The sequence below is a fragment of the Brienomyrus brachyistius genome, chromosome 20 (assembly GCF_023856365.1).
Source record: "Brienomyrus brachyistius isolate T26 chromosome 20, BBRACH_0.4, whole genome shotgun sequence".
In the NCBI taxonomy this organism is placed as follows: domain Eukaryota; kingdom Metazoa; phylum Chordata; class Actinopteri; order Osteoglossiformes; family Mormyridae; genus Brienomyrus; species Brienomyrus brachyistius.
Genome location: NC_064552.1, coordinates 17,679,284 through 17,699,759, shown reverse-complemented (window position 1 = coordinate 17,699,759; position 20,476 = coordinate 17,679,284). Strand labels below are relative to the sequence as shown.

Genomic DNA, 20,476 nt, shown 5'->3' with positions numbered 1-20,476 from the left:
ATGGGAAATGTAGTTTGACGGTGGTGGCAACCTTAGACCTTCAATTGTTCAGTTATAACCCAACACCTCCCACTTGAGCTCATGGTTTCTCAAACCCAATGAGGTCACACCAGTCTGTCACTCTTGTTCTTCAATGGGAATCAGAATGACAAGGCGCCTTACATCTCTATGAAGGGTTGTGGCCGGGATTTTTTGTTTAACCCTGTTGGATCCTGCGGCCGGCTCCTTTCCAGCTGCCTTTCTGATGGGAACAGGATAGCTGGGAAAGGTCCTCACAAGCACATCTCTTACAATGCCTTTGTTGTCAGTGTTGACGCTGACAACTCTGGCCAGTCTGTACTGTCCTCTCAGAGCATTTTGGTCAGCCAACCAGACCACATCTCCAACAGCAACATTTCGCTCTTTAGTGTGCCATTTGTTCCGTACAAACAGGTTTGGTCCAGCCAATTGGCTCCACTTCTTCCAGAACTTGCTGACTTCTGTTTGGATACTTTTAAGCCTTTTATATGGATAGCCATCGAACTGGAAGTCTCCAGGGTCTCCCTTTGGGTTTGCACGCCCTAAAAGCAGAGAATTTGGGGTAATGTACTCTACACAGTCTTCCCTACTTTGAGTCCTGGCGTCAATAGGTCTTTCGTTAGCAAGGTTGGCTGCCATGAAGAGAAAGGTTTGGAATTCACCCCAGGTGAAAACACCATCTCCACCAAGGTTGCTTAGAGCCCGCTTCACTATTCTGACAGCCGCCTCTGCTGCACCATTTCTATGCGGAGAATCTGAGGGGTGGATCTTCCAAGACCATTCCGTTCCATGCTTGGCAGATAGGTCTTCAAATTGAGACCTGTCCAGTTGGTCAAAGAATTTGTATAGCTTCTCCAGAGCAGGTTTGGCTCCAACAAAGTTAGTACCAGGGTCTGACCAAAGTTTCCTGGGGTGCCCTCTCAGTGACGTGAACCTTTGGTAGGCCAGCAAGAAACCTTCAGATGACTGGTCACTTACCACGTCAGTGTGTATGGCACGGGAGGCCATGCAACAGAAGACAATTCCCCATACCTTGAGTCTGGTTCTTTTCTTAACTTCATCTTTCACTTCATATGGACCGAACAGATCCAAGGTGGTGAATTCGAAAGGAGCAGCTGGGCCTGTTCGCTCTGGAGGCAAGTGCGCCATTATTTGTTGACACTGCTTCGCCCTGTTCTTCCTGCAGCTCACACAACTGTCAACCATCTTCTTGGCAATTCTCCGGCCTTTTATTACCCAGGCTGTCTTCCTCATCCGGAGAAGGGTTGCTGCTACACCCTCATGGTTAACTTCATGGGATTCTCGTGCCAGCAGAGTAGACACCCATGCTTCAAATGGCAGAACTGGCACGGCAGTCTTCTCCTCATTGAACATCTGGATTCTACCTCCACAAAGTAGGAGCCCAGTGTTCACATCTTTGTATACTGCTAATCTGCTGTGAGTTGTTTCTGGAAAAGTTACACCGACTTGAGCTGCTAGTAAGAGGTCGTCACATGCATCCTCAAGCTCTTTGCTGGTCAACCCAGCCAGCTTGGGTGTTGTTGCGTCCCACTTTGGCCGTTTTGGGTTTGAAATCCTCTTCAGCCACTGCTCGGCAGCTCGACGGATCCAGGCAATTACTCTCTTCAGTTTGGTCAGACTACTGAACCGTGTTATGTTCACGAGATGTCTAACCCAGCCAGTGGGCCTCATTCTTGGCAGAGTGGATTTTCCCTCTTGACAAGGACTTTCCTGAGTGGTTAGTGGATCTTCATTCTGTTGACTCATTTTGGCTTGAGCTCTGGTCAGTACAGCTGAAAATGCCTTGGTTTGAAGCTTGTTTACACTCTCCCTGGCCTGGGCTGCAACTTCTCCAGCTGAATGAATAGGCCACTCCTCCACTGGCCACATCAGGAACTCTGGTCCATTTTGCCATGTGGAACTCTCCTTCAAATCGTCAGGAGTGCCTCCTCTTTTTATAATGTCAGCTATATTTAGATCTCCACGAATCCACCACCAGTCTTGCACTGGCCCAGCCTTCTGGATTTCACCTACTCTGTTTGCGAAGAAGGTTTGGTATCCATAATTGTCTCGCTGAATGGCTCCTAGGATTGTTTGACTGTCCAGTAGATGGAACCATCTCTCAATCTTCAATCGTGCATGCTTCTCCACGTACTTCCTGATCCTAGCTGCAAAGACTGCGCCACATATTTCTGCCTTCACAGCATCTCCCTTTTGATCCAGGGGTGTGAGTTTGGCTTTGGCTTCCACTAACCGGACTTCAATGCCTTGAGTTGTTTCCCATCTTAAGTACATGACAGCTCCGTATGTTTTGTCACTTCCATCAGAGAATGTGATGCCCCAAGGTTTACCTTTCCAGTCAGATGGTGTGAGGCTCCTGTGGAATTTCACTCGACCAAGCTGCACATATTCTTCGAAAAGCTGTATAGCTTCTTCTCTGAGGCCTTCTGAGAGAGGTTGATCCCAGGTTTCTTGGGTCAGTTTGCCACCCCCTCCTTCTTGAAATGCTTTACGAACAAGAATCGCTCCTTTCTGCTTGACCGGTGCAACTAGGCCAATTGGGTCATACAGTGCAGCAACTTGGCTTAAGAGAGCTCTTCTAGTCAGTGGGTTAGGTGTTTCAGTTCTCACCTCCTCTTCGAGAAGATCTTTGCCAACTCGCATTTTCTTCTTCCTTTTAGAAAAGTTCACAGCGGTCAGCATGTAGAGCTTGTCCTCATCCACTTGGTAGCCAATGCCCAAGGCTTTGTTGTCCCCTTCCCTCATTTGGTTTGGAAGAATTAAGGTTTTCCTTTGCTCCTGGCTTAGGACATCAGCTTCAGCTCCTTTCCTCCCACTTTGCCCTGACCGGACCCATGGTTTAAGGAAGAAGCCTCCAGCTTTTAGAATCTCTTCAACATTTGCTGTGATGTTGTCAAGTCTGTGCAGGTCATTGTGGGAGGTTAAGAGGTCATCCACATAACTGTCTTCTTCGATAACTCTTCGTTCATCCACCAAGTGAGTGAATTTGGGCAGGTTCGCAGTCTCCCTCATAGCCAACTGTGCAATGCAACCAGCGGGTTTGTCACCGATGTTAACTCTGGTGATTGCGTATTCACAGATCTCCTTTTCTGGGCTGTCTCTCCACAGGAATCTGTGTAGATGCATCTCACGCTCCTCCAACCAGACAGAGTTATACATCTTCTTTACGTCTCCTAGAGCTGCATGCACGCCTTCTCTAAATCTTAGTAGGATGGCTCTGATGGGGTTAAGGACATCTGGTCCCTTTAGAAGAAGATCATTCATGCTTACCCCTTTGTATTTCTGGCTACTGTTCCAGACAATGCGAACTGGTGTTGTCACTGAATGAGGGTTAGGCGCCACCAAGTGGCTGACATACCACACTGGTCCCGTCCACTTCTCCATGACTTCACTGGTGAGTTTCATGGCTACACCTCTTTCGACCATTTCATGGATTTGGGTTGCATAAGCGACTTTCCATTCTGGTTCCTTGCTTAGTTGCTTTTCCATCCTTAAGAAGCAAGCCTGGACTGCCCTTTTGTTTTCAGGGAGAGATGTAGGACATTCAGTCCAAGGATACTTTGCATCCCAGTGTGGTGTAGGTGTGTGAGCATCCTTTTCCTTGTAGGTGAGGCCTCCTTTAATGATCTCAAGCTCCCTCTCCTCTACTAAGGTCATGTCTCTTCCTCCTGGTGAGCAGTTTCCACATCGACATCCTCCACACCTTGGTTCGCATGCGGCTCCGATGCTGTCCCAGTGCCACCACTCAAGGAACCCACGGTTACTGGCAGATGTAAATTTGGACAGCGCATCTTCCTGCAGTTGCCAGCCTGGTTTGGTTGTTGGAACTGTGATCTCCTGATATCTGACAGCAGCGGTTCGCATGGAGCGAGCGAAATGGGTTCTTGACTCATATGCTGCCACCTCCACTTCTTCAAATAAGTCAGGATGGGCTCCGCCCACTGTTTTCCCCAATGGGCTTTCCCACAAAACAAGGTCTCTGATGACTTTGACTCTTTGAGGTGCAAGTCTTCCCTCACGGTGGCTTATGAGAAGCTCGACTTCGGCTGGTCTCTTCAGGTCTTCGAGCTGGACATCTGGGAAGAATCTTTTTAACTTCTCAGGCTGAATTGTTTGATATACCTTAGCAATTTCATCCAGGCCATAGCAGACTAGTTGATGTGCTCTTTCAGTCCCTTTTGGAGTCTTGACTCTGACCTTTAGGAGGTACCTTCTTGTATTGACTCGCATAGTCATTCCACCAACCCCATGTATGACCAGGGTTATCTCTTCACTCCTCAGGCCCAATCTTTCAGCAGCTTTGTGGGTTATGTAATTGGTGTCAGATGCTAGGTCAATGAGGGTACCAATCTTTTGACCTGCGTTCGCCGTCACCTGCATCAGCATCATGATCACTGGAAGTTCAATCAGCCCATTCTTCTTCAGTAGCTCAGACTGGCCTGCTGTTTTGAGTGTCACTGAGGACCTGTTAGTGAATGCCTTTCGACATTGCTCTGCTAGTTCTGGGGAAAGTTGTGACAAGAACTTCTCCTGTTCCTCTGTGAACTTCCCTTTACTTCTTTCATCTCTTCCACCTTTACCCCCTTCTCCTCTTCTGGATTCAGTTTTTGGGCACAGGAAATAATGGTGGTCTGGACCAGTTCCTCCCGTTTTGCAGTCTGTATTCCTGCATAAAAAATTTTCCCTGCAGTATCCGTCATCATCATGGTACCTTAAGCATTTGCTGCATGCTCCCAGTTTCTTTAGAACAGACTTCTTTTCGGACAGTTTCAAAGCTTTAAATTTCTTGCAGAAGAAGACCTTTTTGCTGTGTCCACGATCACCACAGACACCACAGCCCTCATCAACTTCTTTCTTTGTAGCTCTGGTTGATGCAGTCTTTCTTTCATGCCTTTTCTCTGGCTTGTCTATCTTGTCCACAATTTTAAGTTGTTCAAGTCTCTCCAGTATCTCTTCTTGATTCTTCAGGAATTTCAAGAGCATGTCAAAGTGAGTATCTGCAGTGACATTATTTTCAGGGTTGACCAGGAACATTAGCCAGTCTCTTTTTATGAAGTCGGGTAACTTGCTTTCAATGGACTTGATGACTAATGGATTTTTCATGGCTCCCACGTTCCCCAGCTCTGTCAGATCTGCCAGTGCCTTCTCCACAGATTGAATCAGGTCAATGACTTTCCTCGGCTGGTTCCCCTTCACTGGAGGCATATTCTCTAGTTCTTCGAGGATTTCAACTGTAATGGTGGACTTGTTGCCGTATCTATTGTCCAGGACCCTGAACATGTCAGCTGCTGTTGTATAGGTTGAAAGTCTTAATTCTTTTGCAATGGTCTCGCTCACACTCTCCAGAAGCTGAATCTTCAGAACTTCAGGTGAGCCAGTGGGCTCCCCCTGCCTTTGCAGGCTCTCCCAGTCCTTTCTCCACCTGTGGAACTCTCTCTTACTTCCCTGGAAGACAGGCAGAGTAGTTGGTTTTATCTTCACAACAGGTGGTGGTGGTTGGACAGGTTTCCCACTTGTGCCTTGATCAGCCAGCCTCCTTGATATGGCAAACTCTGCTTTTCTCAATTGTAGCCTGTTGTGGGTTGCTCTCAGTTCTTTAAGTCTCCCAGCCAGTTCATCTTTTGATGATTCGGGGATCCATCTCTCCCACTCAGACATTGCTGAGATGGCTGCGTTTATCTTTTCTTCCAATAAGGTGAGGTGAACTTCATAGCCTTCTAGATTGTCACTTCTGACTTGAACTCTGTCAGCTTCATCAATTGCTTCTTCTGCTTCAAGAATCGATGTTCTAAGTTCGTTCTTTCCGTATCTTCCCCACATGTTAGTTTGTACAATGTCCCTTACCTCCTCCATTTTAATTTCTGCATCTTTTATGGTTGTCTTAATGTCGGTTTCTTGCTGCTTATCAAGTTCTGCTTCATTATCCGCCGCCTTGACGTCAGCCTCCAGTCCGATCCTGTAGTCCTCATTAGAATCAAGCACTGACCTGAACCGGTCTGAAAGTTTTCCAAATTCCTCCTTTAATTCGGCTCTCAGCATAGTGTTTGCTCCCCTTGAAATGAAGTTGGCCAGTTTGGTGAAGCTGCTCTTTGCAATGGTCCTCTCCTGCTTCAGTAGTTTGACAGTCTTCCCCAAGACCTCTTCTGCCATCTTTATTTCCTTTTTCCGTCCACAGCTTATCTGGTATGAAGCCCTTTACCTTCCACTCCAGGCTGCTCCGTTGGTTATCAACTGTTAAGTTCCACTCTAGTTCCACTCCAAAAGGACACACCGGGACAACTCTTGATTCACCTTTCGTTGAGTTTTATTTACCAACTTAGACTTGTTGGTTTCAAGTTAATCAACCAATGCTTGAACCGTCAGGTTGATAACCTACAAAGCACAGATACAGAGGTTCACTATGTCATTTTGTAAGATGTTAAAACAATACATGAGCTTTTTAGATTACATTAATTAAATTAAGGTAAACAAATGAACCATTGTAAGTATTTCAAATGAATTAATAACATTAATCTAGTGAATTAAGTTAAATCAAATAATAAATTTCATTAAATGCTCGCTTCAAACAACAGAACAGTTAAACATCAAATGTAATAAAGACAATCAAACGTCAAACAGACAATCAAATCAAAATGAAAGCTTTTGCATTTTAGTTCTTTTTAACTAATATAACCTAATAACATTTACCAACCATTGGTGTCTTTGGAGTAAACTCTTGAGTAGAGCTTGCTGTGCTGTTCCTTGGCTTGTTTGAAGACTGAGCTACCATTCCTGTTCAGGTGTTTTCATTTGTGATCAGCAGCCATTTTGTTGGTGCATTATGGGAAATGTAGTTTGACGGTGGTGGCAACCTTAGACCTTCAATTGTTCAGTTATAACCCAACAGTGCGGGTTGGATTTTTCTTCAAGAACTACTACGCTCTTTGAGCAAATTGTGTATGTAGACGTACACTTTGCCAGTCCACTTGCTGCAGAATTGTCAGCTAAGAGAAATGCGTGTATCCTCCATTTCTGTTTCTCACCACGACGCAGGTGAATCTGGCACGACTGTGATCTTATAATCACGTCGGACACTTTCATTTTCCTTACCTCTGATCTCCAAGCACTCCGACCACCGGGAGAAAGAAAAAGCGTGGCCCGTATGGGGATCGAACCCATGACCTTGACGTTATTAGCACCACGCTCTAAGCAGCTGAGCTAACCGGCCAAGCGGCAGAAAAGGTCGGCTACACCACATGCAAAAAGTGGAAAAGAAACGTTTTTGGGCAAGAGTGCGCCTTGGGGCGCAAAACTGAGCCCATGACAGGTCCCACCGAGATTTGAACTCGGATCGCTGGATTCAGAGCCCAGAGTGCTAACCATTACACCATGGAACCAGCGGGTACATCGCAGCCCAAGGCGGAGACGAGCTCCAAGACTCACGTCACGTGCTGCCAGAACCCGGGATTGAACCAGGGACCTTTAGATCTTCAGTCTAACGTTCTCCCAACTGAGCTATTCCGGCACAACCGTGAGCGCCACTCTTGCCGTTTTCTGCCTCTTTCTTTGGAGCCCATCTCCCCACCTGAGCCACATGCAGTGAATGTCAACCTGGAGCAGCAGCAAGCTATGAGAAGTGTCCGATTTTAAGCCATAGTACGGTACATGAGTCAGATGAGAGGCTCTTCTCAAGCTAACACGAGACTGTTGCTCAACAAAGACATTATGTCAGACAGTGGAATGTGTGAGAAAGTGCACAGATGCAAGGATGGGCAAGAAGGCGGTCAGAAGTGTGAAGCTGAGATGCCTCTGTGTAGTTTTTAGCTAGGGGAACTGTAATGAGCCAGCCTCAGGGCTCCGCTTGCCAGGGGTTGAGCGGAAATGTGGAGTACCTGTCTTGAGATAAGACTGAATTAGCTGGAGTTCAGCGCTGAGTGTACAGTTATTAAAAGAGCGGCTTTGCATTGGCCGGGAATCGAACCCGGGCCTCCCGCGTGGCAGGCGAGAATTCTACCACTGAACCACCCATGCAAACACACGAGACCGGCTTTCCGCCGAAAGACCGGAAAAATTGCTAAAGCAAAAACGGAGTGATGACAGCTCATTTCACACAACTGTTAAGATCAACGGAGTATTTATAAATTGAAGTGCTTGAAGCACAAGAACTCTGGGACCTTCTAGTGGAAGTGCTGCTTCGGGATGCTTGACAACTCCGTCGACTTTTCCAATAAATGCCTCCAAAAAAGCTCGTTCCATCAGAAACTTGTAAACAACACCAGAAGGCAGCATGGTTTTACAGTGCGGGTTGGATTTTTCTTCAAGAACTACTACGCTCTTTGAGCAAATTGTGTATGTAGACGTACACTTTGCCAGTCCACTTGCTGCAGAATTGTCAGCTAAGAGAAATGCGTGTATCCTCCATTTCTTTTTCTCACCACGACGCAGGTGAATCTGGCACGACTGTGTTCTTATCATCACGTCGGACACTTTCATTTTCCCTACCTCTGATCTCCAAGCACTCCGACCACCGGGAGAAAGAGAAAGCGTGGCCCGTATGGGGATCGAACCCATGACCTTGGCGTTATTAGCACCACGCTCTAACCAGCTGAGCTAACCGGCCAAGCGGCAGAAAAGGTCGGCTACACCACATGCAAAAAGTGGAAAAGAAACGTTTTTGGGCAAGAGTGCGCCTTGGGGCGCAAAACTGAGCCCATGACAGGTCCCACCGAGATTTGAACTCGGATCGCTGGATTCAGAGCCCAGAGTGCTAACCATTACACCATGGAACCAGCGGGTACATCGCAGCCCAAGGCGGAGACGAGCTCCAAGACTCACGTTACGTGCTGCCAGAACCCGGGATTGAACCAGGGACCTTTAGATCTTCAGTCTAACGTTCTCCCAACTGAGCTATTCCGGCACAACCGTGAGCGCCACTCTTGCCGTTTTCTGCCTCTTTCTTTGGAGCCCATCTCCCCACCTGAGCCACATGCAGTGAATGTCAACCTGGAGCAGCAGCAAGCTATGAGAAGTGTCCGATTTTAAGCCATAGTACGGTACATGAGTCAGGTGAGAGGCTCTTCTCAAGCTAACACGAGACTGTTGCTCAACAAAGACAATATGTCAGACAGTGGAATGTGTGAGAAAGTGCACAGATGCAAGGATGGGCAAGAAGGCGGTCAGAAGTGTGAAGCTGAGATGCCTCTGTGTAGTTTTTAGCTAGGGGAACTGTAATGAGCCAGCCTCAGGGCTCCGCTTGCCAGGGGTTGAGCGGAAATGTGGAGTACCTGTCTTGAGATAAGACTGAATTAGCTGGAGTTCAGCGCTGAGTGTACAGTTATTAAAAGAGCCGCTTTGCATTGGCCGGGAATCGAACCCGGGCCTCCCGCGTGGCAGGCGAGAATTCTACCACTGAACCACCCATGCAAACACACGAGACCGGCTTTCCGCCGAAAGACCGGAAAAATTGCTAAAGCAAAAACGGAGTGATGACAGCTCATTTCACACAACTGTTAAGATCAAAGGAGTATTTATAAATTGAAGTGCTTGAAGCACAAGAACTCTGGGACCTTCTAGTGGAAGTGCTGCTTCGGGATGCTTGACAACTCCGTCGACTTTTCCAATAAATGCCTCCAAAAAAGCTCGTTCCATCAGAAACTTGTAAACAACACCAGAAGGCAGCATGGTTTTACAGTGCGGGTTGGATTTTTCTTCAAGAACTACTACGCTCTTTGAGCAAATTGTGTATGTAGACGTACACTTTGCCAGTCCACTTGCTGCAGAATTGTCAGCTAAGAGAAATGCGTGTATCCTCCATTTCTTTTTCTCACCACGACGCAGGTGAATCTGGCACGACTGTGTTCTTATCATCACGTCGGACACTTTCATTTTCCCTACCTCTGATCTCCAAGCACTCCGACCACCGGGAGAAAGAGAAAGCGTGGCCCGTATGGGGATCGAACCCATGACCTTGGCGTTATTAGCACCACGCTCTAACCAGCTGAGCTAACCGGCCAAGCGGCAGAAAAGGTCGGCTACACCACATGCAAAAAGTGCAAAAGAAACGTTTTTGGGCAAGAGTGCGCCTTGGGGCGCAAAACTGCGCCCATGACAGGTCCCACCGAGATTTGAACTCGGATCGCTGGATTCAGAGCCCAGAGTGCTAACCATTACACCATGGAACCAGCGGGTACATCGCAGCCCAAGGCGGAGACGAGCTCCAAGACTCACGTCACGTGCTGCCAGAACCCGGGATTGAACCAGGGACCTTTAGCTCTTCAGTCTAACGCTCTCCCAACTGAGCTATTCCGGCACAACCGTGAGCTCCACTCTTGCCGTTTTCTGCCTCTTTCTTTGGAGCCCATCTCCCCACCTGAGCCACATGCAGTGAATGTCAACCTGGAGCAGCAGCAAGCTATGAGAAGTGTCCGATTTTAAGCCATAGTACGGTACACGAGTCAGGTGAGAGGCTCTTCTCAAGCTAACACGAGACTGTTGCTCAACAAAGACAATATGTCAGACAGTGGAATGTGTGAGAAAGTGCACAGATGCAAGGATGGGCAAGAAGGCGGTCAGAAGTGTGAAGCTGAGATGCCTCTGTGTAGTTTTTAGCTAGGGGAACTGTAATGAGCCAGCCTCAGGGCTCCGCTTGCCAGGGGTTGAGCGGAAATGTGGAGTACCTGTCTTGAGATAAGACTGAATTAGCTGGAGTTCAGCGCTGAGTGTACAGTTATTAAAAGAGCCGCTTTGCATTGGCCGGGAATCGAACCCGGGCCTCCCGCGTGGCAGGCGAGAATTCTACCACTGAACCACCCATGCATACACACGAGACCGGCTTTCCGCCGAAAGACCGGAAAAATTGCTAAAGCAAAAACGGAGTGATGACAGCTCATTTCACACAACTGTTAAGATCAACGGAGTATTTATAAATTGAAGTGCTTGAAGCACAAGAACTCTGGGACCTTCTAGTGGAAGTGCTGCTTCGGGATGCTTGACAACTCCGTCGACTTTTCCAATAAATGCCTCCAAAAAAGCTCGTTCCATCAGAAACTTGTAAACAACACCAGAAGGCAGCATGGTTTTACAGTGCGGGTTGGATTTTTCTTCAAGAACTACTACGCTCTTTGAGCAAATTGTGTATGTAGACGTACACTTTGCCAGTCCACTTGCTGCAGAATTGTCAGCTAAGAGAAATGCGTGTATCCTCCATTTCTTTTTCTCACCACGACGCAGGTGAATCTGGCACGACTGTGTTCTTATCATCACGTCGGACACTTTCATTTTCCCTACCTCTGATCTCCAAGCACTCCGACCACCGGGAGAAAGAGAAAGCGTGGCCCGTATGGGGATCGAACCCATGACCTTGGCGTTATTAGCACCACGCTCTGACCAGCTGAGCTAACCGGCCAAGCGGCAGAAAAGGTCGGCTACACCACATGCAAAAAGTGGAAAAGAAACGTTTTTGGGCAAGAGTGCGCCTTGGGGCGCAAAACTGAGCCCATGACAGGTCCCACCGAGATTTGAACTCGGATCGCTGGATTCAGAGCCCAGAGTGCTAACCATTACACCATGGAACCAGCGGGTACATCGCAGCCCAAGGCGGAGACGAGCTCCAAGACTCACGTTACGTGCTGCCAGAACCCGGGATTGAACCAGGGACCTTTAGATCTTCAGTCTAACGTTCTCCCAACTGAGCTATTCCGGCACAACCGTGAGCGCCACTCTTGCCGTTTTCTGCCTCTTTCTTTGGAGCCCATCTCCCCACCTGAGCCACATGCAGTGAATGTCAACCTGGAGCAGCAGCAAGCTATGAGAAGTGTCCGATTTTAAGCCATAGTACGGTACATGAGTCAGGTGAGAGGCTCTTCTCAAGCTAACACGAGACTGTTGCTCAACAAAGACAATATGTCAGACAGTGGAATGTGTGAGAAAGTGCACAGATGCAAGGATGGGCAAGAAGGCGGTCAGAAGTGTGAAGCTGAGATGCCTCTGTGTAGTTTTTAGCTAGGGGAACTGTAATGAGCCAGCCTCAGGGCTCCGCTTGCCAGGGGTTGAGCGGAAATGTGGAGTACCTGTCTTGAGATAAGACTGAATTAGCTGGAGTTCAGCGCTGAGTGTACAGTTATTAAAAGAGCCGCTTTGCATTGGCCGGGAATCGAACCCGGGCCTCCCGCGTGGCAGGCGAGAATTCTACCACTAAACCACCCATGCAAACACACGAGACCGGCTTTCCGCCGAAAGACCGGAAAAATTGCTAAAGCAAAAACGGAGTGATGACAGCTCATTTCACACAACTGTTAAGATCAACGGAGTATTTATAAATTGAAGTGCTTGAAGCACAAGAACTCTGGGACCTTCTAGTGGAAGTGCTGCTTCGGGATGCTTGACAACTCCGTCGACTTTTCCAATAAATGCCTCCAAAAAAGCTCGTTCCATCAGAAACTTGTAAACAACACCAGAAGGCAGCATGGTTTTACAGTGCGGGTTGGATTTTTCTTCAAGAACTACTACGCTCTTTGAGCAAATTGTGTATGTAGACGTACACTTTGCCAGTCCACTTGCTGCAGAATTGTCAGCTAAGAGAAATGCGTGTATCCTCCATTTCTTTTTCTCACCACGACGCAGGTGAATCTGGCACGACTGTGTTCTTATCACGTCGGACACTTTCATTTTCCCTACCTCTGATCTCCAAGCACTCCGACCACCGGGAGAAAGAGAAAGCGTGGCCCGTATGGGGATCGAACCCATGACCTTGGCGTTATTAGCACCACGCTCTAACCAGCTGAGCTAACCGGCCAAGCGGCAGAAAAGGTCGGCTACACCACATGCAAAAAGTGCAAAAGAAACGTTTTTGGGCAAGAGTGCGCCTTGGGGCGCAAAACTGCGCCCATGACAGGTCCCACCGAGATTTGAACTCGGATCGCTGGATTCAGAGCCCAGAGTGCTAACCATTACACCCCGGAACCAGCGGGTACATCGCAGCCCAAGGCGGAGACGAGCTCCAAGACTCACGTCACGTGCTGCCAGAACCCGGGATTGAACCAGGGACCTTTAGCTCTTCAGTCTAACGCTCTCCCAACTGAGCTATTCCGGCACAACCGTGAGCTCCACTCTTGCCGTTTTCTGCCTCTTTCTTTGGAGCCCATCTCCCCACCTGAGCCACATGCAGTGAATGTCAACCTGGAGCAGCAGCAAGCTATGAGAAGTGTCCGATTTTAAGCCATAGTACGGTACACGAGTCAGGTGAGAGGCTCTTCTCAAGCTAACACGAGACTGTTGCTCAACAAAGACAATATGTCAGACAGTGGAATGTGTGAGAAAGTGCACAGATGCAAGGATGGGCAAGAAGGCGGTCAGAAGTGTGAAGCTGAGATGCCTCTGTGTAGTTTTTAGCTAGGGGAACTGTAATGAGCCAGCCTCAGGGCTCCGCTTGCCAGGGGTTGAGCGGAAATGTGGAGTACCTGTCTTGAGATAAGACTGAATTAGCTGGAGTTCAGCGCTGAGTGTACAGTTATTAAAAGAGCCGCTTTGCATTGGCCGGGAATCGAACCCGGGCCTCCCGCGTGGCAGGCGAGAATTCTACCACTGAACCACCCATGCAAACACACGAGACCGGCTTTCCGCCGAAAGACCGGAAAAATTGCTAAAGCAAAAACGGAGCGATGACAGCTCATTTCACACAACTGTTAAGATCAACGGAGTATTTATAAATTGAAGTGCTTGAAGCACAAGAACTCTGGGACCTTCTAGTGGAAGTGCTGCTTCGGGATGCTTGACAACTCCGTCGACTTTTCCAATAAATGCCTCCAAAAAAGCTTGTTCCATCAGAAAGTTGTAAACAACACCAGAAGGCAGCATGGTTTTACAGTGCGGGTTGGATTTTTCTTCAAGAACTACTACGCTCTTTGAGCAAATTGTGTATGTAGACGTACACTTTGCCAGTCCACTTGCTGCAGAATTGTCAGCTAAGAGAAATGCGTGTATCCTCCATTTCTTTTTCTCACCACGACGCAGGTGAATCTGGCACGACTGTGTTCTTATCATCACGTCGGACACTTTCATTTTCCCTACCTCTGATCTCCAAGCACTCCGACCACCGGGAGAAAGAGAAAGCGTGGCCCGTATGGGGATCGAACCCATGACCTTGGCGTTATTAGCACCACGCTCTGACCAGCTGAGCTAACCGGCCAAGCGGCAGAAAAGGTCGGCTACACCACATGCAAAAAGTGGAAAAGAAACGTTTTTGGGCAAGAGTGCGCCTTGGGGCGCAAAACTGAGCCCATGACAGGTCCCACCGAGATTTGAACTCGGATCGCTGGATTCAGAGCCCAGAGTGCTAACCATTACACCATGGAACCAGCGGGTACATCGCAGCCCAAGGCGGAGACGAGCTCCAAGACTCACGTTACGTGCTGCCAGAACCCGGGATTGAACCAGGGACCTTTAGATCTTCAGTCTAACGTTCTCCCAACTGAGCTATTCCGGCACAACCGTGAGCGCCACTCTTGCCGTTTTCTGCCTCTTTCTTTGGAGCCCATCTCCCCACCTGAGCCACATGCAGTGAATGTCAACCTGGAGCAGCAGCAAGCTATGAGAAGTGTCCGATTTTAAGCCATAGTACGGTACATGAGTCAGGTGAGAGGCTCTTCTCAAGCTAACACGAGACTGTTGCTCAACAAAGACAATATGTCAGACAGTGGAATGTGTGAGAAAGTGCACAGATGCAAGGATGGGCAAGAAGGCGGTCAGAAGTGTGAAGCTGAGATGCCTCTGTGTAGTTTTTAGCTAGGGGAACTGTAATGAGCCAGCCTCAGGGCTCCGCTTGCCAGGGGTTGAGCGGAAATGTGGAGTACCTGTCTTGAGATAAGACTGAATTAGCTGGAGTTCAGCGCTGAGTGTACAGTTATTAAAAGAGCCGCTTTGCATTGGCCGGGAATCGAACCCGGGCCTCCCGCGTGGCAGGCGAGAATTCTACCACTAAACCACCCATGCAAACACACGAGACCGGCTTTCCGCCGAAAGACCGGAAAAATTGCTAAAGCAAAAACGGAGTGATGACAGCTCATTTCACACAACTGTTAAGATCAACGGAGTATTTATAAATTGAAGTGCTTGAAGCACAAGAACTCTGGGACCTTCTAGTGGAAGTGCTGCTTCGGGATGCTTGACAACTCCGTCGACTTTTCCAATAAATGCCTCCAAAAAAGCTCGTTCCATCAGAAACTTGTAAACAACACCAGAAGGCAGCATGGTTTTACAGTGCGGGTTGGATTTTTCTTCAAGAACTACTACGCTCTTTGAGCAAATTGTGTATGTAGACGTACACTTTGCCAGTCCACTTGCTGCAGAATTGTCAGCTAAGAGAAATGCGTGTATCCTCCATTTCTTTTTCTCACCACGACGCAGGTGAATCTGGCACGACTGTGTTCTTATCACGTCGGACACTTTCATTTTCCCTACCTCTGATCTCCAAGCACTCCGACCACCGGGAGAAAGAGAAAGCGTGGCCCGTATGGGGATCGAACCCATGACCTTGGCGTTATTAGCACCACGCTCTAACCAGCTGAGCTAACCGGCCAAGCGGCAGAAAAGGTCGGCTACACCACATGCAAAAAGTGCAAAAGAAACGTTTTTGGGCAAGAGTGCGCCTTGGGGCGCAAAACTGCGCCCATGACAGGTCCCACCGAGATTTGAACTCGGATCGCTGGATTCAGAGCCCAGAGTGCTAACCATTACACCATGGAACCAGCGGGTACATCGCAGCCCAAGGCGGAGACGAGCTCCAAGACTCACGTCACGTGCTGCCAGAACCCGGGATTGAACCAGGGACCTTTAGCTCTTCAGTCTAACGCTCTCCCAACTGAGCTATTCCGGCACAACCGTGAGCTCCACTCTTGCCGTTTTCTGCCTCTTTCTTTGGAGCCCATCTCCCCACCTGAGCCACATGCAGTGAATGTCAACCTGGAGCAGCAGCAAGCTATGAGAAGTGTCCGATTTTAAGCCATAGTACGGTACACGAGTCAGGTGAGAGGCTCTTCTCAAGCTAACACGAGACTGTTGCTCAACAAAGACAATATGTCAGACAGTGGAATGTGTGAGAAAGTGCACAGATGCAAGGATGGGCAAGAAGGCGGTCAGAAGTGTGAAGCTGAGATGCCTCTGTGTAGTTTTTAGCTAGGGGAACTGTAATGAGCCAGCCTCAGGGCTCCGCTTGCCAGGGGTTGAGCGGAAATGTGGAGTACCTGTCTTGAGATAAGACTGAATTAGCTGGAGTTCAGCGCTGAGTGTACAGTTATTAAAAGAGCCGCTTTGCATTGGCCGGGAATCGAACCCGGGCCTCCCGCGTGGCAGGCGAGAATTCTACCACTGAACCACCAATGCAAACACACGAGACTGGCTTTCCGCCAAAAGACCGGAAAAATTGCTAAAGCAAAAACGGAGTGATGACAGGTCATTTCACACAACTGTTAAGATCAACGGAGTATTTATAAATTGAAGTGCTTGAAGCACAAGAACTCTGGGACCTTCTAGTGGAAGTGCTGCTTCGGGATGCTTGACAACTCCGTCGACTTTTCCAATAAATGCCTCCAAAAAAGCTCGTTTCATCAGAAAGTTGTAAACAACACCAGAAGGCAGCATGGTTTTACAGTGCGGGTTGGATTTTTCTTCAAAAACTACTACGCTCTTTGAGCAAATTGTGTATGTTGACGTACACTTTGCCAGTCCAATTGCTGCAGAATTGTCAGCTAAGAGAAATGCGTGCATCCTCCATTTCTTTTTCTCACCACGACGCAGTTGAATCTGGCACGACTGTGTTCTTATCATCACGTCGGACACTTTCATTTTCCCTACCTCTGATCTCCAAGCACTCCGACCACCGGGAGAAAGAGAAAGCGTGGCCCGTATGGGGATCGAACCCATGACCTTGGCGTTATTAGCACCACGCTCTAACCAGCTGAGCTAACCGGCCAAGCGGCAGAAAAAGTCCGCTACACCACATGCAAAAAGTGCAAAAGAAACGTTTTTGGGCAAGAGTGCGCCTTGGGGCGCAAAACTGAGCCCATGACAGGTCCCACCGAGATTTGAACTCGGATCGCTGGATTCAGAGCCCAGAGTGCTAACCATTACACCATGGAACCAGCGGGTACATCGCAGCCCAAGGCGGAGACGAGCTCCAAGACTCACGTCACGTGCTGCCAGAACCCGGGATTGAACCAAGGACCTTTAGATCTTCAGTCTAACGCTCTGCCAACTGAGCTATTCCGGCAAAACTGTGAGCTCCACTCTTGCCGTTTTCTGCCTCTTTCTTTGGAGCCCATCTCCCCACCTGAGCCACATGCAGTGAATGTCAACCTGGAGCAGCAGCAAGCTATGAGAAGTGTCCGATTTTAAGCCATAGTACGGTACACGAGTCAGGTGAGAGGCTCTTCTCAAGCTAACACGAGACTGTTGCTCAACAAAGACAATATGTCAGACAGTGGAATGTGTGAGAAAGTGCACAGATGCAAGGATGGGCAAGAAGGCGGTCAGAAGTGTGAAGCTGAGATGCCTCTGTGTAGTTTTTAGCTAGGGGAACTGTAATGAGCCAGCCTCAGGGCTCCGCTTGCCAGGGGTTGAGCGGAAATGTGGAGTACCTGTCTTGAGATAAGACTGAATTAGCTGGAGTTCAGCGCTGAGTGTACAGTTATTAAAAGAGCCGCTTTGCATTGGCCGGGAATCGAACCCGGGCCTCCCGCGTGGCAGGCGAGAATTCTACCACTGAACCACCCATGCAAACACACGAGACCGGCTTTCCGCCGAAAGAGCGGAAAAATTGCTAAAGCAAAAACGGAGTGATGACAGCTCATTTCACACAACTGTTAAGATCAATGGAGTATTTATAAATTGAAGTGCTTGAAGCACAAGAACTCTGGGACCTTCTAGTGGAAGTGCTGCTTCGGGATGCTTGACAACTCCGTCGACTTTTCCAATAAATGCCTCCAAAAAAGTTCGTTCCATCAGATACTTGTAAACAACACCAGAAGGCAGCATGGTTTTACAGTACGGGTTGGATTTTTCTTCAAGTACTACTACGCTCTTTGAGCAAATTGTGTATGTAGACGTACACTTTGCCAGTCCACTTGCTGCAGAATTGTCAGCTAAGAGAAATGCGTGTATCCTCCATTTCTTTTTCTCACCACGACGCAGGTGAATCTGGCACGACTGTGTTCTTATAATCACGTCGGACACTTTCATTTTCCTTACCTCTGATCTCCAAGCACTCCGACCACCGGGAGAAAGACAAAGCGTGGCCCGTATGGGGATCGAACCCATGACCTTGGCGTTATTAGCACCACGCTCTAACCAGCTGAGCTAACCGGCCAAGCGGCAGAAAAGGTCGGCTACACCACATGCAAAAAGTGCAAAAGAAACGTTTTTGGGCAAGAGTGCGCCTTGGGGCGCAAAACTGAGCCCATGACAGGTCCCACCGAGATTTGAACTCGGATCGCTGGATTCAGAGCCCAGAGTGCTAACCATTACACCATGGAACCAGCGGGTACATCGCAGCCCAAGGCGGAGACGAGCTCCAAGACTCACGTCACGTGCTGCCAGAACCCGGGATTGAACCAGGGACCTTTAGATCTTCAGTCTAACGCTCTCCCAAATGAGCTATTCCTTCACAACCGTGAGCTCCACTCTTGCCGTTTTCTGCCTCTTTCTTTGGAGCCCATCTCCCCACCTGAGCCACATGCAGTGAATGTCAACCTGGAGCAGCAGCAAGCTATGAGAAGTGTCCGATTTTAAACCATAGTACGGTACACGAGTCAGGTGAGAGGCTCTTCTCAAGCTAACACGAGACTGTTGCTCAACAAAGACAATTTGTCAGACAGTGGAATGTGTGAGAAAGTGCACAGATGCAAGGATGGGCAAGAAGGCGGTCAGAAGTGTGAAACTGAGATGCCTCTGTGTAGTTTTTAGCTAGGGGAACTGTAATGAGCCAGCCTCAGGGCTCCGCTTGCCAGGGGTTGAGCGGAAATGTGGAGTACCTGTCTTGAGAAAAGACTGAATTAGCTGGAGTTCAGCGCTGAGTGTACAGTTATTAAAAGAGCCGCTTTGCATTGGCCAGGAATCGAACCCGGGCCTCCCGCGTGGCAGGCGAGAATTCTACCACTGAACCACCCATGCAAACACACGAGACCGGCTTTCCGCCGAAAGACCGGAAAAATTGCTTAAGCAAAAACGGAGTGATGACAGCTCATTTCACACAACTGTTAAGATCAACGGAGTATTTATAAATTGAAGTGCTTGAAGCACAAGAACTCTGGGACCTTCTAGTGGAAGTGCTGCTTCGGGATGCTTGACAACTCCGTCGACTTTTCCAATAAATGCCTCCAAAAAAGCTCGTTCCATCAGAAACTTGTAAACAACACCAGAAGGCAGCATGGTTTTACAGTGCGGGTTGGATTTTTCTTCAAGAACTACTACGCTCTTTGAGCAAATTGTGTATGTAGACGTACACTTTGCCAGTCCACTTGCTGCAGAATTGTCAGCTAAGAGAAATGCGTGTATCCTCCATTTCTTTTTCTCACCACGACGCAGGTGAATCTGGCACGACTGTGTTCTTATAATCACGTCGGACACCTTCATTTTCCTTACCTCTGATCTCCAAGCACTCCGACCACCGGGAGAAAGAGAAAGCGTGGCCCGTATGGGGATCGAACCCATGACCTTGGCGTTATTAGCACCACGCTCTAACCAGCTGAGCTAACCGACCAAGCAGCAGAAAAGGTCGGCTACACCACATGCAAAAAGTGGAAAAGAAACGTTTTTGGGCAAGAGTGCGCCTTGGGGCGCAAAACTGAGCCCATGACAGGTCCCACCGAGATTTGAACTCGGATCGCTGGATTCAGAGCCCAGAGTGCTAACCATTACACCATGGAACCAGCGGGTACATCGCAGCCCAAGGAGGAGACGAGCTCCAAGACTCACGTCACGTGCTGCCAGAACCCGGGATTGAACCAGGGACCTTTAGATCTTCAGTCTAACGCTCTCCCAACTGAGCTATTCCGGCACAACCGTGAGCTCCACTCTTGCCGTTTTCTGCCTCTTTCTTTGGAGCCCATCTCCCCACCTGAGCCACATGCAGTGAATGTCAACCTGGAGCAGCAGCAAGCTATGAGAAGTGTCCGATTTTAAGCCATAGTACGGTACACGAGTCAGGTGAGAGGCTCTTCTCAAGCTAACACGAGACTGTTGCTCAACAAAGACAATATGTCAGACAGTGGAATGTGTGAGAAAGTGCACAGATGCAAGGATGGGCAAGAAGGCGGTCAGAAGTGTGAAGCTGAGATGCCTCTGTGTAGTTTTTAGCTAGGGGAACTGTAATGAGCCAGCCTCAGGGCTCCGCTTGCCAGGGGTTGAGCGGAAATGTGGAGTACCTGTCTTGAGATAAGACTGAATTAGCTGGAGTTCAGCGCTGAGT

General features: G+C 48.7%; 14 non-coding genes across 14 annotated transcripts; all 14 read right to left on the bottom strand.

The window, feature by feature from the left end:
• Nucleotides 1-7,343: 7,343 nt before the first annotated feature.
• trnaq-cug (transfer RNA glutamine (anticodon CUG)) lies at nt 7,344-7,415 on the bottom strand. Its single transcript has one exon. It is a non-coding gene; the product is annotated as a tRNA-Gln (tRNA).
• Nucleotides 7,416-8,735: 1,320 nt separating this feature from the next.
• On the bottom strand, nt 8,736-8,807 carry trnaq-cug (transfer RNA glutamine (anticodon CUG)). The gene has a single exon. It is a non-coding gene; the product is annotated as a tRNA-Gln (tRNA).
• A 1,320-nt stretch (nt 8,808-10,127) lies between these two features.
• Nucleotides 10,128-10,199, bottom strand: trnaq-cug (transfer RNA glutamine (anticodon CUG)). The gene has a single exon. It is a non-coding gene; the product is annotated as a tRNA-Gln (tRNA).
• A 1,320-nt stretch (nt 10,200-11,519) lies between these two features.
• On the bottom strand, nt 11,520-11,591 carry trnaq-cug (transfer RNA glutamine (anticodon CUG)). The gene has a single exon. It is a non-coding gene; the product is annotated as a tRNA-Gln (tRNA).
• A 2,709-nt stretch (nt 11,592-14,300) lies between these two features.
• trnaq-cug (transfer RNA glutamine (anticodon CUG)) lies at nt 14,301-14,372 on the bottom strand. Its single transcript has one exon. It is a non-coding gene; the product is annotated as a tRNA-Gln (tRNA).
• A 1,146-nt stretch (nt 14,373-15,518) lies between these two features.
• trnai-aau (transfer RNA isoleucine (anticodon AAU)) lies at nt 15,519-15,592 on the bottom strand. The gene has a single exon. It is a non-coding gene; the product is annotated as a tRNA-Ile (tRNA).
• Nucleotides 15,593-15,689: 97 nt separating this feature from the next.
• On the bottom strand, nt 15,690-15,761 carry trnaq-cug (transfer RNA glutamine (anticodon CUG)). The gene has a single exon. It is a non-coding gene; the product is annotated as a tRNA-Gln (tRNA).
• A 563-nt stretch (nt 15,762-16,324) lies between these two features.
• On the bottom strand, nt 16,325-16,395 carry trnag-gcc (transfer RNA glycine (anticodon GCC)). The gene has a single exon. It is a non-coding gene; the product is annotated as a tRNA-Gly (tRNA).
• Nucleotides 16,396-16,910: 515 nt separating this feature from the next.
• Nucleotides 16,911-16,984, bottom strand: trnai-aau (transfer RNA isoleucine (anticodon AAU)). Its single transcript has one exon. It is a non-coding gene; the product is annotated as a tRNA-Ile (tRNA).
• Nucleotides 16,985-17,081: 97 nt separating this feature from the next.
• trnaq-cug (transfer RNA glutamine (anticodon CUG)) lies at nt 17,082-17,153 on the bottom strand. Its single transcript has one exon. It is a non-coding gene; the product is annotated as a tRNA-Gln (tRNA).
• Nucleotides 17,154-18,302: 1,149 nt separating this feature from the next.
• trnai-aau (transfer RNA isoleucine (anticodon AAU)) lies at nt 18,303-18,376 on the bottom strand. The gene has a single exon. It is a non-coding gene; the product is annotated as a tRNA-Ile (tRNA).
• A 97-nt stretch (nt 18,377-18,473) lies between these two features.
• On the bottom strand, nt 18,474-18,545 carry trnaq-cug (transfer RNA glutamine (anticodon CUG)). The gene has a single exon. It is a non-coding gene; the product is annotated as a tRNA-Gln (tRNA).
• A 1,320-nt stretch (nt 18,546-19,865) lies between these two features.
• Nucleotides 19,866-19,937, bottom strand: trnaq-cug (transfer RNA glutamine (anticodon CUG)). The gene has a single exon. It is a non-coding gene; the product is annotated as a tRNA-Gln (tRNA).
• Nucleotides 19,938-19,992: 55 nt separating this feature from the next.
• Nucleotides 19,993-20,065, bottom strand: trnaf-gaa (transfer RNA phenylalanine (anticodon GAA)). Its single transcript has one exon. It is a non-coding gene; the product is annotated as a tRNA-Phe (tRNA).
• Between the last annotated feature and the right edge of the window lie 411 nt (nt 20,066-20,476).